Source organism: Tupaia chinensis, unplaced genomic scaffold, assembly GCF_000334495.1.
Source record: "Tupaia chinensis unplaced genomic scaffold, TupChi_1.0 Scaffold000002_1, whole genome shotgun sequence".
Classification (NCBI taxonomy): Eukaryota; Metazoa; Chordata; class Mammalia; order Scandentia; family Tupaiidae; genus Tupaia; species Tupaia belangeri.
In genome coordinates, this window is record NW_006159428.1 from 1647153 (window position 1) to 1668363 (window position 21211).

The window sequence follows — 21211 nt, forward strand, 5'->3', positions numbered from 1 at the left end:
GCTAACTAACTGCCTACCACAAATTGCCCAGGTACAAGTCCCAGATCAGTTTGCTGGAAGTCACTGGTAAGCATAGGGTCTCCATACAAGGTGGAACCCCAGGAATTGGGAGCAGATTGCAGTCCTGCTTTCTGGATATGTGGTGTGGCAAGTCATATTACCTACTTCAATGGAGGCTTGATTTGTAAAGTAACCCTGGGGCTTGGAGGAGAGGTGCACTTGGGAAATTGGTCCCTTCCATACAGAAGTCAGATTAAAAAGTGGGGTGTTATTTGTAGGGTAGGTTGGAGTGGCATAATGTGAGGAAGGGCTGTTTCGATGCAAAGCCAATAGTTGGATGCTAACTGGGATTGTGACAGATACAGGAGAGCATGGTCACATTAATGAGCATAGTTACTCTTGGATCGAGCTGGGGAGACCCTCTGAGGTGCAGAGAGCCTCAGTTGATCTCAGGAAGTCTGAGATTTAAGCTTCTGTACTGTATCCTGGATGGCAGCCTGAGTCTCCATAATGCATTTACCTCCTCCATCTGGGAGCCTATACTGTCAGAGACCTGTGTAGCAGACCCATTTTCTTGTGTGTGTGTGTGTGTGTGTGGAAGGGACAATTTTAACAATCATGGCTCCCTTTGCTCTTTCCTAGAAGATAGGGTTTCCCATTGTCCTGGCACTTCTGGAGGGTGACCAAGTCAAGACAGGACTTGTAGTCTCGCCCCTTGGTGCATGAATGCCAGCTGGCTGGGGAGCCCTGAAATGATGAGATCACACAACCAGGCAGGTGGGCTGTCATTGGTAGATAGGTGCCCAGTTGCTGCCGAGCAGTGGCTTGCTGCATGATTTCGTTGCACCATTTGAGGCAAGAGTGGTAGGCGCCTGTCAGCCTTGGTAAAAGAGCAAGGACCAGGGTCAGGAGTATCATTAACGCAAAATCTGTATTAAGAATAGACCCCCCCCCCCGGGAACCAGCAGTTAGCGTAATGGCTATGTCGCTGGACTCCCACGTAGTCGACCGCGGTTTGTGTCCCGGACCCAGTGGCTTAAAACTCACGCCGGGCGCGTGTGCGTGCATGCCCAAGATCCCGAGAGGAGAATGGAGGAGCAGGGATTGCGGCGTGACCATCCCCCCTGGGGGGGTGATTTCTCGCTTTCTATCTCTATGTCTCTCTCTGTCTGTCTGGCGAGCGCACGCGCCCTACAGTGAAAATCTCTCAAAAAAAAAAAAAAAAAAAAAAAATAGACCCCCCTCCCAAATGCTTCCAGTTAGTTAACCCAGGCATCTTAGGCCTATCAAAACCCCTACTACTAGGAGGTATACACTATTGCTAGCAAAAGCCTCTTCTATAACTTCCAGTCCCTTGGGGTCACTCCTGCCAGATCAATGGAGAAAAGCACCAACAGCACTATGGGAAGGGTGAGGAGCAGGAAATTGTAAGGGTATTGTGGACATGTCATCCATCGCTGTCCTCAAGCTTCCACTCTGCGTAGATTGGTCAGCATCCAGACCAAAGCAGGGCTATAGATTCCTCAGGCTTCTGCCGTGTGTAGAGCGGCCAGCCCAGGAGAGGCTGCAGCAGGGCTACAGTGTCGAAGACAGGTCTTGGTCCTCTGGAAAGTTATTTTAGTCAGCTTCCTAGGGTGGTTTTTTATTGTCCAGCTCCTGGAGTCCTCTGGTGCTGTGGCTTGCTTCACTTGTGAGTGGTGGATCCGCAGGGCTAGCCGTGCAATCTTAACTCTTCATTTTTGCTGGGTGCAATCATTTGCCATACCTCCTCCCAGGGCATTGTCACAGTCAGGATTTTGGCAGGACTAATGGTTAAAGCAGCTGGGCCTGATGAGTCAAAGCTGATTTACACTCTAAGTTGACTCATGGGTAACATTAGTTACCCCTAATTGGCAGTATTTTCCCTGCAAGAAGGGCTGGTAGTAGGGAGTTGCTATGTCTTCTGTAATAGCCCCATTTGCCTATCTGTGGGGTGGATCCTCAGGTCTCCAGAAGGGGTATGTGGAGGGTGAGGTGCCCCAGGCTGCAGTGGCTCACCAGGCAGAATCTGGGTACGGGATTCAGGATGGCTGGTGTCCCTCCCCCGCCCTCCTGAGCTGGTGGAGCTGGCACTGGCTCCTCGAACTGCTCTTCAGGATCCAGGGAAACAGATGGAGGCTGGGTTTTAATTACTGGCTCAGCTGGGATATGGAGGTTGAGCTACTAATGGCTCCTCTTCTGGGGAGACCTGCAGGATTGGAGCCATGGGTTTCTTTTGGTCAAAGTTTGGCACTGGAGCCATGACATGAGCGGCCAAAATAGTGTATTGATTTTTCCCTCTTCTACAGATTTGTGCCCAGGGTAGAATGGTTTGGGCTATCTGTAGCTAGGAGTTAGCATAGGGAAACTGCTCACGGTGGCTGGGAGTGCCAGTAGCAATACTGTATATAGCTCACATGGTAGGGAGATGTAAGGTTCCTTGTGGTGGCCATCTGACCTTGAAAGAGGGCCACTGGGACCAGCAGTGGGTGTAATGGCTATGTCACTGGACTCTCATGTAGTCGACCACGGTTTGAGTCCTGGACCTGGTGGCTTAAACTCACGCCAGGTGCATGTGCATGCGTGCCTAAGATCCCAAGAGGAGAATGGAGGAGAAGGGATAGCAGCATGGCCATCCCCCCTGGGGGGTGATTTCTAGCTTTCTGTCTCTTTGTTTCTCTCTGTCTGTCTGGCGAGTGCATGTGCCCTATAGCAAAAACCTCTCCAAAAAAAAAGAAAGAAAGAAAGAGGGCCATTCAACCTCACGGAGGGCTCTCAACTTTTCTGGTTTCATTTTAACTCCATAATCACCAGAGAAGCCCTTTTTAAAGTTAGTCAGTATGCAGTCCAGCACAGTGGGCTTGATTCACTTGGACTGAAGTTTCCCTACTATATTTTAAATATTTCTGACCTCTCTAGTTATTAAAAGCCTGCACTTCCAGAAGGCTTGGGATATCACTGGTTGGAGGAGACTCTGGAGGGATAGCAACTCCTGGGGGTGGGCCTTAGCTCAGAGGCTTAGAAACTGTGCGGCTTCCTGGGGGGGGGGGGCACTGCTGAATAGGCCAGGCAGTGCAGGTGATAAGTTTGTTCAAGATTGCAGGAGAGCCTTGCCCAAGGGCTGCAATCAGAAGGACCACTGCTGTCTCTCTGGGGTCCATCTTCTTGGTATTCCAATGGTGGATATCCCAGTGCTGGAAGGGGGTATTTCTGTGGCAGGTAGCAGGTGGAATGGAGGAGGACAAGGGAACAGAATCTGTTAAGCTAATCAACGAGGGAAAGTTGTCTAGGTAGAGGGTGATGCCTGCCCTCTCCTTTCCGAGACAGAGTGGGCAGGTTTTGCTCTGCAGTGGATCTTTGTAAGAGGGTTGAGACAGGCTCTGGAAGGATGTTTTTTTGTCACACTTGAGAGGAACTCGAGTCCTAGCTTCTGCAGACAGAACTGGCAGCCTGACATTCACTACTCTGCCTATCCGCCTCTACAGGGAAAGCCCTCCTATTAGCCTTTGTGTCCCCCCTCACATGAGTGGTGTCACAACAGGCAAAGGGTGGGTGTCTCCCCAGAGGGCACCAATCAGGTGTCTGTCTGACCATGTCCCTCATGGGCTTTGTGTAGTTCCTTGGCAATAAGCAGTAAGATATAGAACCTCTGCCAAATTTAATGGGTAAAGAGAGGTGTCCCTTAGGGCTGATTTTGCCATTTAGCTTTCACAGAACCACCATGGAAATGCAATTAAACAGACTCAATCATGCTCCATAGTGAGACTTCATGGAGCCACAAACACATTCACTCATCACAAACACATTTATTCAGAAGTTATACATTCTCTCCCCACACCAGCCAATTACCAGATGAGCCCTGTCTGCTGTTCCTGTGACGGAGTGTGTACGGGTTTCTTCTTCCACTCCAACTGAGTGGGTCTAACAAGAGCTCTACAGATCCCAGGGGGCTTACAAGATTACCAGAACTGACCATGGTTGATGTAACAGGTCCCAGGAGTTGGTCCTTCTCTCCAAATGAAGTATCATGATCCAGGAATACTCAGGCTTAGGGTGGGCACCCCAGCTGAGGGATCCTATCAAAGGAGTCAAGAGTGCACCTATCTCCCCACACCATAGTGTCCATCCTAAGGAGAAGTGCCCAGGGATCGATGGCTCAAAGGGCCAGTCTGATTATGTTTCCTGGCCAATGCACCAAAATGTTGCAGAAAACCACAGGCCGGGGAATGGAAAGCAGCATGGAGGAGTTAGCACTCTGAATCTCCCCCCCCCACACCTGGGGCTTGGACATGGCCTTTTATGGTGGATTTGGGGAAGGAGAGGTCTTGGGCTCAGACCTCATACCCAGCGTCAAAGGGAGCAGGCAGAGAAGCAGGAGACTAATCTATTCAAGGTACTAATCTATTCAAAGTACTGATCTATTCAAGGTACTAATCTATTCAAGGTTTTCAGGTTATCCTGGGAGGGGCGATAAGTTTTCCAGAGGGAAGGAACCTTAGACAGATATCAGCCCTGAGTTATTCATGAATTCAGTCTCTCTATATCAAGAAATCACCCACAGGGGTGGATGGTCATTTCTCAGTTCCTTCTTATTCATTTTTCTCCTGGAATTTTAGGCACGCATGTGCACGTGCCCAGTGTGAATTTCAAGCTGCCAAGTCCAGGACTTGAACCATGGCTGACTATGTGGATTTCCAGCAACTTAGTCACCATGCCATCTGCTGGCCCCCTTGCATTATTTTAAATAAACCAATATAAACTCTTAGCAAACACTTTATTAGTTCCCTTCTTCTTGCCTTTCTTTTTGTTATAAAACCAGGTCAATATTTAATAAGTACACATCTATGAAACCAGAGTCTGTTCGTGTGGCAGTTTATCCTAAACCACTTTAATTCACTTATTATGACTCAACCTTCATTTTATGTTGACACAAGGCATTTTTTGCTTACTTTGCAGTTCTATTATTCACACTTATTTTTAAGCTTTCTAGTGTATCTAAGCCCTACCAAGGAAATTAGAAAATATATTTTGGGTACAAATTGGGTTACAGTCTGAGAGTATAGGGAAAGTGGTTACAGTCTGAGAGTCTAGAGAAATAGTTTCTAAGATTAGTGTTTAACAATGTATGAAACTCTCTAAGGTTAAAGAGAGACCCATGGGGAAATAATTGGGGCCACTTTGACATAAGGGAATAGTCTACCACCTGGAAATTTTTCTTTTAGTAACTGCATTTAAATAGTTTGTGCTGAAGTTATTAAGGAATATGTCTTTCCTCATGGCCTTACAAGACTTTGCCTTTTTGCATTCATTCCAAGAGAGAAGTGTGAAACAGATGATATGTTCTCCAAAGAGATTGTGAACTCAGCTACTCTGCTTGTGACTCCCATGAGCTGAGTATGGATGGATTATTTAGAAAAGCTGGCCTCAGTCCTGAGAGGCAGAGTTCTGACAGCATGCCCAGTAACTGAACTCTGACTCTCAGGACTGTCATTAGTTTGTAAGGAATATTTACCTAAATTAAACACAGTTCATGAACATGGCCCGGTGCTAAGGTGCATGGTTCTGCACCTTTCTCCTGAATTTTACCTTTACATACCATTTGGTAATTTTTGTGCATAACCTATAAAATCAATGTATACTTCCATTTTTATTTAATTCCAAGCCCCAAAGAGGAAATTGGCAATATAATCTCATAAAAAAGAGAAATAGATATTCTTCTCTTGTTCCTCCCTCCCCCATATCATCCATATGTTAAGAATCCTGCCTGCAGCTCACCCACAAAAAAAGAAATAATCTAACTTAAAAATGGGCAAATTAATTGAACAATTCTCCAGGAAAGACTTTTGAATGTCCAAGAGCCATATGAAAAAAATGTTTAAGGTCTCTTGTCATAAGGTAAATTCAAATTAAAATGACAATCAGATATCATTTAACTCCAATTAGAATAGCTAAGATCAAAAAATAAAGAATGATAAGTGTTGGCAAGACCATGGTGAAAAGGGTGGGACTGTAAATTAGTCCGACCTCTGTAGAAAACCTATAAATAGGACTTTCATAATAATTTGTAAACAAATTGTTATAAATATCACTTTTATTTTTGGTATGTGTGAAATTGTAACTGAAATTTGTTTTGTCAATGTTTTTTTGAATAAACTGAATAAAGTCTTTGTTTATAAAAAAAATTCTGCCTGGTCTGCAAAAAGAAAAGAAAAGTCATCATAGGAAATGATTTCTTTTGTTGTGATCTTCTGATCTTTCAAGGCAATGTAAAGAAGCTATTATGAGAACAAGCAGAACCTTTAAGACAACTAGAAGTACTTATTCTAGTCTACATTAGTTACACACTTACTTCATAGTAATTATTATATTTAATTAAAATAATGTGCATTTTTCGAGACTTTTTTTTTCTTTTTCTTTTTTTGCTATAGGGCACATACACTAGCCAGAGAGACAGAAAGTGAGAAATCATCCCTCAGTGGGGATGGCCTTACTGCAATTTCTTCTCCACCATTCTCCTGTCAGAATTCTAGGCATGCATGTACATACACCCGGCGCAAATTTCAAGCCAATGGGTATGGGCCTCAAACCACTGTCAGTCACATGAGAGTCCAGCACCTTAACCACTATGCCACCTGCTGGCTCCCAATAATATGCATATTTTTATGCTTACTACCAAACATTTTATTTCATTTTATTGTGCATTATATCCTTTATTTCTCACTATCTTACTTTCTTAAGGAATACTAGAACATTTTTTGGAATAACATGCAGAATATTTCTAATGAGTCAAATGTAGAAGTGTTGCTTTTCTGTATTCAATTTCTTTCAGGACTACTTCAGTGACACAGACACTTGTATAAAGACTATACTGTGTAATACTATTCAAACCATTTTTTAATACTAAGGCTTTTTCATTTTATTATTTTTTTCTTTCTGTTTTGCTGCTGGACAATGAATGGAAAAATTGTGAATTCAAGTCCTATGTCAATCATTACTAATTATAATTTTAATGACTATTTAATGAATCTAAGCTCACTCTTTCAGAAATATGTAAGAGTACATGTGCGCTTGCTACTGTGTGAATTTATTGAACATCTACACATATACGACATATAATTATTATTACTGGTACCAGTAGTCATTGAGTACCCACTAGTAATACAGTTCTATGGTAAAATATAATTTGATAAAGTGTAGCTTGATTTGAAATAGAAAAATAGATTTGACTAGGATTAAACATGGGGAGAAACAACAGGATGTATTGAAAACATGATTGCATTGAGCTCACGATTTTACATACCTGGGTTTGCAGCCAATGCTGTAGTTAATATCTATATAATGAATACAGAGTGTGTTTGTCCCCTTTTTGATTTCATTAAAACTGTTTTTGCATGAGGGCCCTTACCAAGTCCTTAAAACAGAGTGTAGCAAAAGTACATTTTATAACATTGAAACATGATCTTATTCTTAGAAATACAATGATCTCAAGGCAATGTTATAAGAATACAAGATAAAGCCCTCCCTTCCTCTCTACCCTGGTTTAGGGTCTGCAGTACCAAGATAACTTTTGATGTATTTTCATTAGAAGTTTTTGTGTGTAAATCCTTTCCACATGCGGGAAATCTTTATTGTTGCTGATAATAAATCAACCAGAAAATTGGAGGCCTTGATATAAATTTTTTTCTGGTGATTAGTTAGCACAAGTGAACGTTTTTTGTTTGGGAGTTGAAATAACCCCTCTATATCTATTTTTAAGAAATGCTTATTGTGTAAATCATTCATGATTCTTCAAACATGAGCTTTGCAAAATGAGCTTGGAAATGATCTGTATTTAAATCTAAAAGGAACGCATGTCAAAAATGATACTAACTATAGGGTTTACAAAGTTTATGTCATTTAGAGGGAACAACATCAAGCTGTCCCCGACTTCCTATGGTAATTAGTGCCTCTTTTATGGTAGTATAAAATGCTCTTATGGTAATGATGTGGGAAGTCATTTGTTTTTTATCAACTGCTGAAATTACTTTGGTTGTTGTCGCTAAAAATAGAGAGATGTATGGGTGCATCAGCATTCAGGGTGCAGGAAGCAGCTCAGCATCTGCCAAACTCAGCTTTCTTTTTTTTTTTTTTTTTTTTAAGGGGTTTTTTTTATAGGGCAAATGCGCTAAGAGGTTTTTGCTATAGGGCACATGCGCTCACCAGACATAGAGAGAGAGACAGAGAGATAGAAAACGAGAAATTCCCCCCCAGGGGGGATGGCCATGCCACAATCCCTTCTCCTCCATTCTCCTCTCGGGATCTTGGGCCCACACGCCCACGCCCCCGGCATGAGTTTTAAGCCGCTGGGTCCGGGACACGAACTGAGGTCGACTATGTGGGAGTCCAGTGACATAGCCACTACGTTACCCCGTAGCCACTACGTTAACTGCTGGTCCCAGACTCAGCTTTCTTTTGAGGTTCAGATTAAAGGCCTGATTTTGAAGTCTCATTTTTCATAGAAAGGGAAGATTATTTGCTGGCATTCAGTCGGTCAGTCCTTATGGAGGTGAGAAAGAGAGACTATCTGAAAGAAGGGAGGTGAGAGTAGACAAATGAGAAAAGAGGCAGGAATTAAGGAGTCCCTTAAAATTTTTAATTTTTTTAACCTTTTACTAATATTCCTCTACCAAGTTACCTAAATTTGGTGACTGAATTCATCCTTTTAACTCTGTTAAAAGCAAGAAGATTTTCCAATGGTATGGGGGTGGCAGGTAGTAATGAGCGAGCAGCCCTGAGAAAATAGCAGAAGGACATAAGCCACATCCATCACAACTTATCAGGAGTTACAACTAAACCCTCCATAAAAATACCTTCTTCCCACCCTGCTCGTGGCATCAGGAAGGTGAGGCTAATACCATTTTTCTTCCTCAGTACCCGAGGAAGACACGTAGGGATGATGGTAAATTTCCCTCTTATCATTTCGCATAAATACAAAAAGACCCAATCAGACATTTTGGTCAACATCCTGATTCCCTCTGGAGCAATAAATTATTTGGGCAGTTCATCCTAATAAGGATGTGCCTATCATCTTGGCTCACACTGGGCATGTGCAGTTCAGTATTCAAATTCCTCAAATTCTTCACCTGTGAGAGAGCTGTGCAAAGGCAGGAGAAAGTCCAGGGAAATTTAAACAAAGAACATAGCATGACAGACCTCTCACTGTTAAATACTCATCATCACCTCTGGTAAGAAAAATAACACCTAATCAGTTCCAAACCCAGTTGCCACCTAGCAACCTGTCTGCCTGAAAATCTTTTGGTTGTACTTCTTTCCTTAATTCTTTCTTTCCTGTTAAATTATCGTTTCTACCTACTTTTATTGTGTTTGTGGCTTTATTTTGTGCCTAGGGACAGGTCTCTAATTTTAGTGACCTGGACCCAAAGAACCAAGGATTTCACACAACACAACTCAGCACTCTCCCATCCTATGATATTATTTCTCTGTAGTTGCTAATAGGAGAAATGCCAGTGAAGAGAAAAGAACAAGAACAGGGCAAAACACAGGAAGTTAGGAAGAAAAGGGAAAAGAGAGTGAGAACAGTCTTTAAGCTGTTGTATTGTTAGGGAAGCTGAGGGTCTTCCTGATCTTTCTCAACTTAGTTCATCTGCTGACTTCTTTCTCTGTCACCACTACTCATTCTTATCTCCCTTTGCTTCCTCTTGTCTTATTTTCATCTTTTTTTTTTCTTTCTTCTTTTTTATTTGGGGGGGCAGGATTTTGCAATGGGGTACATGCACTCGCCAGAAAGACAGAGAGAAACAGAGAGAGAAAGCGAGAAATCACCCCCAGTGGGGATGGTCAGGCTGCAATCCTTTCTCCTCCTTTCTCCTCTCGGGATCTTGGGCACGCATGCACATGCACCTGACGTGAGTTTAGGGCACTGGGTCCAGGACTCAAACTGCAGTCGACTATATGGGAGTCCAGCGACATAGCCATTATGCTAACTGCTGGTCCCTCTTATTTTCATCTTTACAAAATCCTTCATGTTACATTTTCAGTTTTCAAATAATGGCCACTAGAACCACTCCATATATTCCTATTTCCATGGGATCTCTAAAGGTAACATACCCGTGACCCCCATAATTTACCTGACTGAAAATGGCAGCCCTCCGCCAGGGAAAGCAGTTTGTCAAAATTCTTGGTGGGAAGCAAGTATTCAAGTGAGGCTAAATGTGCTTGGGTCACATAAAGATGAGGAATTAGCTAATCCAGTTCTGAGGATATATTATATTTTCAAAAATTTGCCAACAATATCATGTTTATATAGTTGGTGACAGAGAAAGTAGTCTTGATTTTAGAAGAGGTTTGGGATGTCTTCCAGTTAATAGCCATGACAATAAATGTATAAGAATATGAGTAAATTTTAAAGGATGGCATTTGTTTTTTAGACAGATTTTTTCTATAGAGTGTGTGTACTCGCTGGAGAGATAGAGAGAGACAGAAAGAGAAAAATCACCCCCCCCAGGGGGGTGGCCACACCTCAATCCCTTCTCCATTCTCTTCTCATGATTTTGGGCACACACGCAAATGTGCCAAACATGAGTTTTAAGCTGAGAGAACCAGAACTCGAACCGCTGTCGACTACATGTGAGTCCAGCAACATAACCATTATGCCACCTGCTGGTCCCAAAGGATGACATATTTTAATCTCTTAGTGAAGATAATTCTAATTGTTTAACTGTCCATTTGCACTTTCTGGGTAGGCAAGATAAAAATATTCACAAACCTAAGTTAGAGTTAGTGTGACTGTGCCAGCATTTGATAATGTGTGAGGAAACAGTGTCCAACCTCTAGTTTGAGGCATTTAAGAGATAGTGTGCTTGGGAACCAGCAGTTAGCGTAATGGCTATGTCGCTGGACTCCCACGTAGTCGACCGCGGTTCGTGTCCCGGACCCGGTGGCTTAAAACTCACGCCGGGCGCGTGTGCGTGCATGCCCAGGATCCCGAGAGGAGAATGGAGGAGAAGGGATTGCGGCGTGACCATCCCCCCTGGGGGGTGATTTCTCGCTTTCTGTCTCTATGTCTCTCTCTGTCTGGCGAGCGCACGCGCCCTACAGTGAAAATCTCTCCAAAAAAAAAGAGTTAGTGTGCTTCATCTTTTTGTTCTGCCTTGCTAATTCTATAACCCTTGGAAAGCAGCCATCAGGAGATAGAAGAAAACCACTGTTTAAATGGTTGACTTTTCATAAATAAGAAATATTATTATAAGTACTATGTTCCTGCTATCCTGCTATTTCAGGGCATTTGTTTTTATAGTAGAATCTAGTTGATCTTGACAACTCCCTTTAGTACATGTCCTTGAACATACTATCTATTAATTGATGATTATCATTATTACTATGATAGTGTTCTATGGGCCCATTAGAAGATGAAATACATTTATTCTACTTTCATGGATGATGATCTGTATGAAAATGAAATTAGGCAAATATAATGAAATATGCATTAGGTATATAAGTTCTTTTGGTTCACTGTGATATGTGAGAACAACTGTATTATTTTAATTTAGATTTACAGCATCTTTTAAATTATACAATTTTCTACATAAACTCCAATATTTTATTTTCAGAGCTCTCTATGACTTAAATAGCAAAGAAAATAGAGTCTTAGAAGATATGGAAAGGGAGAGAAGGAAAAGGAAAAAGTAAGAGATATAAGAAAAAAAGAATAATTATCTGTGGAGGTAATTTTTTTAATTTTTAAAAATTATTTTTAATTTTATTTTTTTATGATAGCTACCTCAATAGATTAATTTAGTTCTAGGGTATGTTTTGAAGACCTACTGAATAAAGGAGCTGAAATCCCCAAATGTCATGACCCAAATAATGAAGTCAAGTAACAGATAAAGCACTTCAATGCATCTAAACTGTAGCCACCAATCATGGCATAACCACCAATATTGCTTGGAAGCCTTGGGGAAAAAAATGACCCCTCATCCCAAAGAAATGATGTCACATAGATAGATCCTACAATGAAAAAGATATTTTTTCAGTTAAAAGTATTCTTAAATGTTCTAGCTAGCTAGTATAACCTTAATTTTCAATGATGAACTATCAACACACGCATAATTGTTGTGATCTCAATCCTGCAGTTGTATACTGTGTTTGGAATAGTACACACATTTGACAACTTCAAAGTATGGCCATGTTAGAGAACAGCAGCAGCATGCTTTAGTGCTGAAAGTAAACTGTAGTTACTCTTAATGTGCTCGTGATAGGAACAGAAGATGGTGTGGTGGTTAAGGTGCTAGATCCTACATAGCTGACTCTGTGGTTTGAGTCCTAGACCTGGCAGCTCGAAAATAAGCCAGGCACTTGTACATGTGTGCCCCAAATCCCAAGAGAATGGAGACGAGACTGTGGCATAACCATCACCTTTGAGGGTTATTTCTCACTGGCTCTCTCTCTTTGTCTCTCTCTGGTGAGCACATTTGCCCTATAGCAAAAGCTAGAAAAGAAGAAAAAAAAAACAAAAACAAAAAAGCACTCATGATTAGCTTGGTTCTAGAATATTGCTCTTTGAGGCAAATGGAGTCGGTTTTTTATGAGATATCTAATTACATCTTTTTGAAACTTTTTCATTGCTTTTTCTTCATCTTTCTTATTCTTCTTCTGTCACAGTTACAGAAAAAAAAAAGAAAAGAAATGATTATCTATAATGCAGAATAGTAAAACAGAATCCATATCTCTGTCAAGTTTTGCTGTGGTAAAAAAATGTATCTCTTATTCTAAAATTGAGGTTTAAGGCATAAGTCACTGGGTCATAGTCCTCTCTTGCTGAATAGCAAGAAAGCAAAAGGAAAAATGAAACTATCAATGCCCTTCAGAGCTCTTGCTTGACATTACATATATGTCTGCACATATTCTGTGGTCAGAGTAAGTCATGTGGACAGGGAAGACCAAACTTACTGCAGTAAAGCTGAATAGTATACTCTTATGGCAGATCTCATAAAGGCATTGATATTTAATTATAATATTGATGTTTGATTAGATAATCACATATGTTTTATTATTTTTTTACCCTGATACTAAGAAAAAGTGGCCAAATGAACTCCATAAATGGCCAAGACTTTATATAATACTTTTAAAAAATGGTGTAAGCTTTTTATCCTATCAGATGAAAGTTCAAAATCATTATTTAAAAGCATATTCTTAAAAATTAAACTGCATTCATAAACCTACACTTACATGCAATAATTTAGAATTGGCCATGAATATTATGAATGAATTCAATTTCACAGCACTTACATTATGTTTCTATATTTTTCCCAAGAGCTCCATGAGTTTGTTACTATAAATTTTCCCCTTTTACGAATGAGCAAACTTGGTTTAAAAAGATTAAGTGACTGGCTCAAATTTACAAAGTTAGTTTCAGCCAAATAGGTATCATGTTATTGAGCATCAACATGTTTATTGAATTAAATCATTTTTGTGATCACATCTTCCATTACAATTAAATTTTAAAGATCTCTAATAATAAATTATGCGAAAGGCAAAGTGCTTATATAGATAATTTATGGTAATTAATAGTACTGAAAACACTTATTTTCATATTAAAGAAGTGTTCTTTTTAATAATAGAATACTTGAGAGGAACTTAAAGTATATTATTCTTTATTTTTTAAAAAAATCAATTGACAGCTTGTTAAGTACAATGTGTTGGATAGTATTAAGTAAACTCGATTCATGAAGGTGCTACTAGAATACTCTGCAAAGCAGCATGGGTGCCATACTAACAGACTGGAAAAATTAATGATGTCAAAATCTCCATCCTCCCTCGAGTGATCTACAGATTCAATGCAATCTCTCTTAAAATTCCAATGGAGTACTCACAGAAGTACAAAAAAGCAATTCAAAATTTGTGTGGAGCAATGAAGGTCTGCTTGACATTACATATATGTCTGCACATATTCTGTGGTCAAAGTAAGTCATGTGGACAGGGAAGACCAAACTTACTGCAGTAAAGCTGAATAGTATACTCTTATGGCAGATCTCATAAAGGCATTGATATTTAATTATAATATTGATGTTTGATTAGATAATCACATATGTTTTATTATTTTTTTACCCTGATACTAAGAAAAAGTGGCCAAATGAACTCTGTAAATGGCCAAGACTTTATATAATACTTTTAAAAAATGGTGTAAGCTTTTTATCCTATCAGATGAAAGTTCAAAATCATTATTTAAAAGCATATTCTTAAAAATTAAACTGCATTCATAAACCTACACTTACATGCAATAATTTAGAATTGGCCATGAATATTATGAATGAATTCAATTTCACAGCACTTACATTATGTTTCTATATTTTTCCCAAGAGCTCCATGAGTTTGTTACTATAAATTTTCCCCTTTTACGAATGAGCAAACTTGGTTTAAAAAGATTAAGTGACTGGCTCAAATTTACAAAGTTAGTTTCAGCCAAATAGGTATCATGTTATTGAGCATCAACATGTTTATTGAATTAAATCATTTTTGTGATCACATCTTCCATTACAATTAAATTTTAAAGATCTCTAATAATAAATTATGCGAAAGGCAAAGTGCTTATATAGATAATTTATGGTAATTAATAGTACTGAAAACACTTATTTTCATATTAAAGAAGTGTTCTTTTTAATAATAGAATACTTGAGAGGAACTTAAAGTATATTATTCTTTATTTTTTAAAAAAATCAATTGACAGCTTGTTAAGTACAATGTGTTGGATAGTATTAAGTAAACTCGATTCATGAAGGTGCTACTAGAATACTCTGCAAAGCAGCATGGGTGCCATACTAACAGACTGGAAAAATTAATGATGTCAAAATCTCCATCCTCCCTCGAGTGATCTACAGATTCAATGCAATCTCTCTTAAAATTCCAATGGAGTACTCACAGAAGTACAAAAAAGCAATTCAAAATTTGTGTGGAGCAATGAAGGTCCCCAAATAGTAAAGGCAATCTTGAGCAAATATAAAAAAGTTGAAGATAGCACACTTCCTGATTTCAAATTATATTGCAAAGTTATAGAAATAAAAACAGTATGGTGCTGGCATAAAACAACCAATGGAATAGAATAGGGAGCCCAGAAATAAACCCATGCATATACAGTAAATTGATTTTGGATAAGCATGCCAAGAATAGAATGGGGGAAATGCTAGTCTCTTCAATAAATAGTGTTGAAAAACTGGACCTACACATGTGAAAGAATGTAATCGAAGCTCTCTCTCTCTCAGGCTTCAAAACGTTAATGGAAAAATACATATGAAAAAAACTGTATTTAAAATTTTTTCTTGCACCAAACTAACTTGTACTTCAATTTTATCTTTCTATGAAACTTTTAAGTCTCCTTGTTCACAAAGTTAATTAAAAATGGATTAATGGATTAATTTTAAGATAGGAAACCTTAAAAATTCTAGAAAACAATAGAAAAAATGTTTCTTGACATTGGCCTTGGCACTAATTTTTTAAATACATCAGTCAAATAAAGAAAAAAAAGTGGTACTACACCAAACTTAAAAGTTCCTGCACAGAAAAGGAAATAATAAATACAATTAAAAGGGCAAACTATGGAATGGGATAAAATATTTACAAACCATATTGTGTTAAAGGGTTAATATTCAAAATATATTAGGACTTCATATAAAAATAATAAATAAACAATTCAATTTAAAATGGCCAAAGGAGGCCAGCAGTTGGCATGACAGTTAAGGTTCTGGATCCCAGTCATCTGGGATCTGTAGTTCAAGTCCTGGTGGCTTGAAAAATATGTTAGCATATGTGCGAGCATGCTCAAAATCCTGAGAAGAGAGTGCAGAAGAAAGGATTATGGTGTGGTCAGTCCTTCAGGGCATGATTTTTCACTTTCCCTTTTCTATCTCTCTGGTGAGCACATGCACTCCATGGGAATAAAAAAATGAATATTTAAAAAATGGCCAAAGGACTTGAATATGTTGCCAAAGAAGACAGAGAAATGTCTAATAGGTGTATGAGAAGATGCTCAACATCACTAATCATCATCACAAGTCAGAACTATAGGGAGAAGGAATTCTGCTATTTACAATATGGATGAACTTGGGGGACATTATTCTGAGCAAGATTAGCAAGATACTGAAAGTACTGCATGATTTCACTTATTTGTGGAATTTCCCCCCAAAAGTATGTTTTTTATTACTTAAAAACAGAAAATAGAACAGCTGTCACCAAAGGTCAGGGATAAGGGAGGTAATAGAAAGATGTAGGTTAATGGTGCAAAGTTATAGACCTGAAAAGTGAATAAGTCTAAAAATCGAATTACAACATGGTGACTACACTTAATTGTAAGATTGTCTATTGTATTATAGAGCAGAAATGTGCTAAAAGTGTAGATTTCAGGTGCTCTTACCACACAAATACACATATATAGATAAGTATATAAAATGATGGACACAGTGATTTTTTAGACTATAGTAACCACTTCACTATGTATAACCATATGAAAAATTATGTTGTATGCTTTTACCTCATATTCATTAGGATGTCTACTAACAAAAAAGAGAAAAGATATGTGATGGCAAGGATGTGGAAAAAATTGAATTCTTGTACGTTGTTGTTAGGAATGCTTGTATAGTCATTATGAAAAACGTCAGGGAGGATCCTTAAAAAATTAAAAATTCTCACTATTAATGACCCAGCAATCACTCTTATGAGTATATAACCCCCTCCCCCCAAAAACAGTACATTGAAGAGCTATCTAGATTCCCATATTCATTGCAACATTATTTGCAATAGCCAAGGTGTGAGAAAAACTTAAGCATCTATTGACGGATGAATGGATTAAAAAAAGTGTTGTATATATGGCATACATTTATTCATTAATATATTAAATATTTATGTTAATATGGTATACACACATTTGAATAACTGTGAATAATATTATATTAAATGTATATTGAATTAAATTACATACAGTGAAATATATATTAATAAATGTATTTTTGTGTGTACATATATATATGTATGTGTATATATATGTGTGTATGTTTATAGATAAATATAGTAATTAATATGGTTTGGTTTTTAAGACAAATGGATTCCACATGGCCGATGGAGTGGTTTGAGGGAGCTTGAAAACACATTAAGCACGTGTGCCCAAATCCTGAGCAAAGAATGGAGAAGGAAATGTGGTATGGACATTCCAACAGGGAATAATTTCTGATGTTCCCTCTCTCTTCTCTCTCTCTGTTTCTCTTCAGTGAGTGCACGCACTCTATAGCAAAAACTAAACTAAACTAAACTAAACTATATAAATAAATAAAGGAAAATATTGGGACCAGCAGGTGGTGTGATGGTTAAGGCACTGGATTCCCACATGGCCAGGCAACTTGAGTTCTGGAACTGGAGGCTTGAAAATAAGCCAGGCACTTGTACATGTGTGCCCAAAATCCCAAGAGAAGAATGAAGGAAAAGGGATTGCTTCACAGTCATCACCCCTGGATGGTGATTTCTTTATTTTCTTTTTTTATAGAAAAGCAAGGTTGATCCAGTGGGTCAAACTTCTTGGATGGAGAAAGCTGTGACCTTGAACCAGCCTTAGGTTTATATTTTATTTTATTTATTTTAATTAATTTATTTTAATTTACATTTTATCACATGTCTTATCCTTGGAGGGTGATTTCTCACTTTCTCTCTCTCTCTGGCAATTGCACATGCCCTAAGGAAGAACTTTTTTTTTTTTTAAGTGGGATATTCACTCTATCATAAATATTCAACCTATAAAGAAGGAAATTCTGACATCTGTAATGACATATATGAGCTTGGAAGACATTATGCCAAGTGAAAAAGCCAGATACAAAAGAGAAAAATATCACAAGAGCTCACTTCTAGGTGAAATCTAAGAAAGTTGAATTCCTAGAAACAGAATATAAAATGGAAGTTCTCTGAACCAGGGGTTGGACTTTCCTAGCTTTGGAGAGATACTGGTCAAAGAAAAATAGTTTCAGTGATTTAAGGTGAATAAGTTCTAGAGATCTAATATACCATATAGGGACTATGTTCATAATACTGTATGAGGGAACTTCAAAAAGTTGATGAAGAAATAGAATTAAAGTATAATATTTATTGGACACTCTCAGGGTTTAGTGGTTGGCAGACTCAGTTCCCAAATGGTTGACTACACAGTTTGAATCCCCACTCAGAAGCTTGAGGAAGTGTTGTCAGAATCCTGACAGGATAGAGTGTTGAAGAAGGGATTGCAGAATGGCCGTGCACCATCCAGTAATGCTTTCTCCCTCTTCCTTTCTCTCTGTCTCTCTCTGGGGAGCACACACACCCTTTGGAGTCCTAGAAACAGAATATAAAATGGAAGTTCTCTGAACCAGGGGTTGGACTTTCCTAGCTTTGGAGAGATACTGGTCAAAGAAAAATAGTTTCAGTGATTTAAGGTGAATAAGTTCTAGAGATCTAATATACCATATAGGGACTATGTTCATAATACTGTATGAGGGAACTTCAAAAAGTTGATGAAGAAATAGAATTAAAGTATAATATTTATTGGACACTCTCAGGGTTTAGTGGTTGGCAGACTCAGTTCCCAAATGGTTGACTACACAGTTTGAATCCCCACTCAGAAGCTTGAGGAAGTGTTGTCAGAATCCTGACAGGATAGAGTGTTGAAGAAGGGATTGCAGAATGGCCGTGCACCATCCAGTAATGCTTTCTCCCTCTTCCTTTCTCTCTGTCTCTCTCTGGTGAGCACACACACCCTTTGGATTTTTTTTTTTTAAATAGCATGAGGGTTTTTTTTGTTGCAAAAATTTAAAATGTATGCATACTTTTTCATAATACTCATTTTTCATAAACATGTTGATAACCCCCTCATACTATATACTAGAAATTTGCTAAAAAAGTGAATCTTATATATTCTTACCACTGGGGGGGGGCGTGAAATGGCAAAAAACAACATAGGCTAGTATTTCTACAGGATTCTCATAGTTATTTAAAGTAATAGAGTGGTATAAATTCTGTAACACACAAGCTGAAATACAATGTTTCATACTACTGGTAATAAATAGAAAAAGGGAAACTAGCATCCAAATTTTCTCTATATAATATGCATTCAGTAAATACTGAGTCAAATTATTTTTAATTATTTTTCCTTATGAAAATTATGTGTAACTAATTGGGTATTTCTATTTTATGGAATTGGGAATTTTGCTTAATTAAATTTCATAATCATGACTTTTCATATGGAAATATCTATTCCTCATGCATACCATGATAAAAATGTTGTTATTACTTCAAGCATTTTAAAGAAGACCAGATCTTGCTGTTACCTCCAGAGTAAAAGGAAAATTTATTTACCACAGATATTGTGGTGGCTGAAAATATTTTAAAATTTCTTATTTTCAAAATGAGTTATAACGGATCTATATATTTATAAAGGATATCTTAAATAATATATTGAGTGTCTCCCAGATATATTGCACATAAATATATATCTAGGAAATAATTTTTCACTCTATGGATTGGGTGACCTCTTACTAATCTTCATTTATCTCCTCACACATAACTAAAGCTCCCTTTATCCTAGGTTGTACAATTGCCACACAGTCTCAAAGCCCTAGTAACCGCTTTTATTATACTAAAATAATGAAATGAACTTTGTAAGCGAAATAATGTGATTGACTGTATAAAAGAAAATGAAAGAAAAATAAATAAATAAATAAATAAATAGGTATTAAATGTAATTGAATAAGTTGACAGCCTATTTTTGTTTTAACTTTGTGTTAGAAGATTGCAAAAAGACATTTAAATTTATATCATAGAATTACTGGTATGGAATGGAATTTAACTTGGTCTAGTGAATTATAACTTTATTTTACCAGCAGAACTTTTTTTAATTTTAACTAAAATTGTATATAAAACCCCCAAAATAAAACAGATAGAAAGTGTGGCCACTCTGGTTTAAGAGAATGAAGAGAAGTACTCTGAAGTTCCAGAGTCCATTTTTATGCCCATGAATCTGGTTAATTTGCTCAATCTATTCAGAAACTTTCATAAAAATTTTTTTGACAGGTGGCTTTATTGTCTTTTTTGGTAATACATCCCAGGGCAGGGACATTACAAGACAGGACATGTATTTTCTTTTGGAAATATATCAGTTCTTACAAAATAAAAAGTATCCCTTACATTAAACCTCCCACTAACACTATCTGATGCTTGTTCTCTTTGGAGATTATTTTATACAATAACCCTCAAGGTTTCTGAAGAGATTATAGCCCAATGAACTATATCACCCTGGGCAAAAATAAATGTGACTAAAAGTGTTCAAATTTCCCTTCTATCGAAGTAAAGTAACTTTCTAGCCCTTGCTTTGATCTGCTAGGTGATGCTAGGTTCAGGAGACTTGAATGATTGTCTTTATTGTGGCCATTGGAGTGAAAAGGAATTATGTATCAAAAGCTGGGTGAAGTTTGATTTCTGATTAAAGCAGCATCCAGATGAAATAATGATATCTAATATTTTCATGCCATTTGGATCAGACAAAGAAAAACTAAACTTCAAAGCAAGGGGTAGTGGAAAGGTAAATAGACAAGATAAAAATAGTTTGGGAGACATAAAATAGATTTAAAGTAAAAAAAAAAAACCTTACATCAAAGAGGAAGTTTTTATGGAGAACTTTTTCTTATAAGGAGGGAATGTACAAATTAAATATGATCATATGCCCATGCGTGCTGTCTACGCTAAGAAATATTATAGTTGGCTGTAAGAATTTAATGGAGTCTTCCAGGTTCACCCAGCTGTTAATAGCCAACCTGCCACCATTTGGTTTGGGTAGCGACCCTGAAACATGATCTCAGTCTATCAGCAATAGCAATGTTGCCATAAATAGAATTCATATCCCATCGGCCTTCTCCTGTATCTTACTTCTTGTGACTTTTCTACCAGTTTAGTGGCCTTGAGTTCCTTGAGTGGTGTTACTTTCCTTTGTCCCGTCATTACTTTCTCTGGAAATGGAGTTCACTCCAGATAGAAAAGAATAACAAAACCAGTAGATTTTCTTTCTTATTTATTTATTTATTCTTTCATAGAGCACATGCATACTCGCTGGAGAAACACAGAGAGGGAATGTGAGAAAGGGGAAAGTGAGAAAGCATCCCCACCCCCCATGGGGAATGGTCAAGTTGCAATC